The sequence below is a fragment of the Pteropus vampyrus genome, unplaced genomic scaffold (assembly GCF_000151845.1).
Source record: "Pteropus vampyrus isolate Shadow unplaced genomic scaffold, Pvam_2.0 Scaffold230, whole genome shotgun sequence".
NCBI classification, from domain to species: Eukaryota; Metazoa; Chordata; class Mammalia; order Chiroptera; family Pteropodidae; genus Pteropus; species Pteropus vampyrus.
The window spans coordinates 1,364,136-1,368,979 of record NW_011889011.1 but is presented as its reverse complement, the minus strand read 5'-3'; the positions used below and the strand labels follow the sequence as shown (position 1 = coordinate 1,368,979).

At 48.3% G+C, this 4,844-nt stretch overlaps 1 protein-coding gene and 1 pseudogene across 1 annotated transcript in view; both read right to left on the bottom strand.

Annotated features, from left to right (window-relative positions):
* PRKN (parkin RBR E3 ubiquitin protein ligase) overlaps nt 1-4,844 on the bottom strand; it is an 899,371-nt gene that overhangs the window by 69,331 nt on the left and 825,196 nt on the right. The window lies entirely within an intron of this gene.
* Nucleotides 292-410, bottom strand: LOC111728823 (annotated as a pseudogene).

The following is a 4,844-nucleotide window of genomic DNA, read 5'->3' as shown; positions in this document are numbered from 1 at the left end:
TTTGTTTGTTTGTTTGTTTGTTTTTATGTGGATAAGATCAAACGATGTAACCTCACCCGAATTGGGGGAGTTCTTAAATGAAAAATAAGCATCATAATTCTGACATCATACACCAATGTGTTAACAAAATGAAAATTAAAATAATGGCTTCTTCAAAATATTAACATCACATCTACTGACTTCACCTAAATTAGGCCAGTCTGTATGTAGGATGTGAGCATAATGTATATCCCACCGTGTATTTCGGAAGTGATCTTTACATGGACATTACATATTTCTTTCTTTTTTTAACGCCTACAGCACCTGGTCTTCCTAGGTGGTCTCCCATCCAAGCACTAACTAGGCCTGACTCTGCTTAGCTTCCGAGATCAGACGGGATCGGGCACATTCGGGGTGGCATGACCGTAGACTACATGGATGTTAAATAAATAGTACTCTTTCCCAAACAGGAACACAACTACAACTGCCAAATGCAGGTTGCTGTGGCAACTTGATTGGCAGACGTTTGCTTAGTCCTCTTTCCATGGGTACGGTCCTTACACAGTCCTACGTCTGTCCATGTAATTCTAAGTACGAACCTTGTTTAAAGAAGCACGAAGTCAGGGTGACTCTACCTAGGGCAGACATGTGACATTCCTCGAGTAGGGCGTAGCCAAGTAAATGCATCATTTACAGAATCCGCACAGGGAGGCGGCTGGTCCCAGAAATCTCGTTATCAAATGGCACTGGCGAGGTTCTTTTTCTTACAGTCTCGTGTCCGTGGAGAATTACGTTAAACCTGCTACCCAGCATCTAGGGAAGAAGGCACGCTGTACACACTCAGCATTTCCTACTCTCATCCTCCCAGGAGGGGAAAATGGTGTACAGAAGGGACATGGGCAATTTTCCACTGCAGGGTTCGTGTGGACACTGAGAGAGAAGAGAGAATCGAGAAAGTAAGTGATGGATGATTTTAAATGATTAGTAAATTATAAAGTGCTATAGAAATATTAGACATCCAAGTGGTCACTGTGCACATGGCTATTTTGAGCCATATTAGGAAAACTAACAACTATACATTAAACTGATTGATGTACATTTTATGGAGAGCAGGACAGACATAGTGGCCTGGTTTATTTGAAGAGCTATAATCACATGAAAGTCTACAAAGGCAGAAGCAGTATGTTCTCGGCACTGTAGCTAAATTCTTAAAAGCAAACTGTTCTTTAGTAATTTCAGATGAGACTGGCAGTTGATTGCTATAGACTGTTTTTCTTTTTCTTGTTGTTGTTTTTTTAGTTGTATTTCTTTTAGGAAGAAGGAAGGTCAACCTCACTTTGTCAAAGGGGAAGAAAGGTGGCTCTTGTCCTTGTAACGTGCTGCAGCGCGTCCCCAGGTATAATGGAGGGAGAGGGGACAAGGTCCCGGATAACGTGGCAGCTGAAAGACAGCCACTGCCACGGAGCCTCTGGGAAGAACAAGGCCTCGTTATGCCCGGGCTCCACCGCAGGTGCAAGTCCCCCAAACTGGCTTCCCTCCAAGCCCGTGGAAGAGATAAGGAGGGCAGAGCCAGGAGGTGGGTGCCAGGGACGCGCCTGACAGGGAGCCTTCCCAGTAGGCGGAGAGCAGTCGGAAAAGCGCTTCGGAGTCACAAGATTAAAAAACGAGTGTCAGCTGTGGGAGACGTAGAAATGCAAATAAGTACGAACGCAAATAGGACGGATAAATGAAAGTGTGCAATCACCCCGAGCTATGTTTCCAACCTGAAGGCGACTCCGTCTGGCATTATCTGGGTGCCATGAACTGCGTGGGAACAGCCGTCAAGGGGCCCGTAAAAGGCACCCCCTGAAGGTAAGCCCCTTCCCTTTCCGACGATAAAGCAAGAAGTCCGAGAGCGGTACATCCACCCTGAACGAAATGCGTTTGTGCACAGGGCTGGGGGTGAAATTCGAGAGCTGGATTTTCATTCTTTATTGCACGTCTCAACGTAATTTTTACCATTAACATAAAAAAATAGAAGATGGGAGATCTGGCTTCAATAAACACATTCTGAAGTCTTCAGTCATTATTTAGTGGCATGCTCACGGTCATCTCCTGAGGCAGGTGTCACGAGTTGTGTTAGACCTGGTCGAGGTCACCCAACTGCAAGGTCGTCAGGTCGGATGTGAGTATCGGTATTTCGGCCCTGAGTTTTCGCTCTTTCCATCACATCACAAATTCCCAGCCAAAGGCAATTGCATCCCCCAGGGGGCAGCCGACAATGTTTGGGGACATTTCTGGGTTACAACTAGGGGGTGCTACTAGCATCTAGTGAATAGAGGCCAGAGATGCTGCTATACACCCTACGAAGCACAGAGCAGCCCCCACCACAAAGGATTATCTGGCCCCCAGTTCAATGATGTCTGACGCTGAGGCTCAGAGACTTGGCATTGTGCCACAGCTGCCGCCGAGCAGGCTTCGTCTCGAGACAAATAGACCTGCGCAGGGGAGAGGCAGGGCAGATGCAGAGGGTCCTCGCCAAGGGCCTGGGAGTTGCTGGTGTGAATGAGAAAGTCTTACTTCCACGTCACAGACGGGGAGGTAACAAGAGATGAGGCACTAAAAATTCATAACCTGTCCGTCGGAAACGCATTCTGAGATTGCTTGGATCTAAATTGCCCTTCCAAAACCCCGAGAGGCATTTTCGATGCCCCCTGAAGCCCTTGATGGCTCCCTAACGGCGCTCTGCACTGAAGTTAGAGGCCCGGATTTTCTCTGGGCTCTTTATTTGTCTTCGAGAATGCCGAAGACGGGCCCCTCATAGAATGCACATCGCAGGCTAATGTGATAAGGGGCTGAACTGATGGTATCTCTAGGAAATTTAAGGATGAAATATCAGTTGAAAGACGAAAAGAAAGATGGGATCGCTTCTGCAAAATCTCATTGGCAAAGATGGAGGGGATTTTCCTGACAAAAAGGTTCTGAACTAAAAGCATCTCAGAGAGATCTTGAATTTAAACCAGCTAAACACCATCGGGGGTCCTGGAGGCCTGGCGGAAGGGCAGAGTAAATTGTGTAATGCTCAGGGGAGGCGCTGGACAGAGCCCCGTGAAGAGGAGGAGGTGTCAATCAGCTCAGCTCCCCAGAGCATCACTGTGCTGAGTCGCCATGGAGCTGATTTACAAGGAAGCAGAAGCTGATCTCAGTCTTGGGCTTTAGGTGGAGGTCCTGTCTAGTAGTTCCCATTTAACTAATTTTATTGATTTGTGGGGCCCAAAAGGAGTCTGGGGACTGCTCCAGCTTGTTCCCACAAGTCACGCGGCCGTGGCTGCTGGCTCAGACTCTGCGGCTGGACCTCAGGGGCTCGGGGCCCAGAACCGCCCGCGGGCTGACCGCCAGCGGCCCTGGATCTCCGCCTCCTGGCCTGCTCCTCGGAATCTGGGAAGGGTGCGCCGGGGAGCAGCCGCCTCGCGGGGAACCTCAGGTGGGCGGCCACAGTTAGCGAGTTTCCAATTTCACCGCAGCCCCTACGGAGGCGACGTAAGACTGATCACTGATCACCGAGTGGTTTTATTTTAGTCCTTACTTTAATATACATGCGCCCAGCTAGCTCTGAATTATTCAGAATTACAGCAGTCAGAAGAGAGACCTGCTCGAAGTCTGTCAGAGGATTTTTAATCATCTTTAAGTAAACTTCAATTTCTCTGAAATTGAAGGGGAATTATTATTCCACTTAAAAATTCAGTACGGATTCATTGAAGAGGCTTTCCATCTCCTGTCATAAGTAAAAAGATGAAATGTTTAGTGCGAAAAAGACACCATGAAATGAGTTTGAAGTCCTTATGCTCGAAGGCGCGATTTAAGACACTATTACTTATTGTCCCTAAAAGAGTTTATATTAGTGATAACAACAATAGCTTTTATTTAAAACCATTCGTCAATATGATTTATTAAGTCCCAGGCTTAATCTTGTTGAAAAAATTCATATACTCACTTCCAGCCTAGCAGACGAGACAATAAGACACTCACTAGAACACCAAGCTCAAGGGCACGTAGCCGCCTCCTTGGGGCAGTGTGAGCTCATCTGGTGGTGGCCTGTGGCAGGCGTGGCTTTGGCTGCCTTGGACTGGGCTGCTGCGTCCCAGCCAAAGGTGGCCTGTGACTTAGCCATTCACTCCATGGTCCCACTAACATACAAACACCCATTTATGCTTTTTGGCAAAGCTGCCGTAATGGCGACAGCGGAGACTAACCCTTACGGAGAGGGGGAGAGGGTGGAAAAGGGAGATTCTCCGCCTTTTGATTTTGGAGATAACGACGAAACTTCATTCGTACACATCTCTGTTACCACGCTGACACGAGCTGTCTCCCATTCGATGTGGCGGCCGCCTTGCTAATTAGTAATCATTATCTCCGTCTTCGAGATGAGGAGACGGGCTCAGGGGGGTTACCTGATCTGCTCGAGGTCAAGGAGACCAGTGAGGGTCAGGATGAGGGAGGCTCGGGTCCTCCGCTGCCTGGGTGTCTGCTATGCTAATGAGCAGGCCACATGCAAGTGGGGAGGGACCTGGCCCTGCTACGCTAATGAGCCCGCCACATGCAAGCGGGGAGGGACCTGGCCGGGCACCGAACAAGGTGAAGCTGCGGAGTGTAATGGCACACAGACCACGTCGGGGGGCGGGGACTCTGAGAGCTAATCATTAATGGCCCCTCGAAGATAAGCTCGCTACCTTACTAGACTTCGTGATGTCCCAAGCAAGGAAACCTGACTGTAGCTTTACGACTCTAATACGAATAACAGATTATCGTTCACAAACAGTCAGCCCAGAGAGTGATATAAACGCTGTTCTTTACATGAACAATCCGTTTTTAAAAATGATCATCTC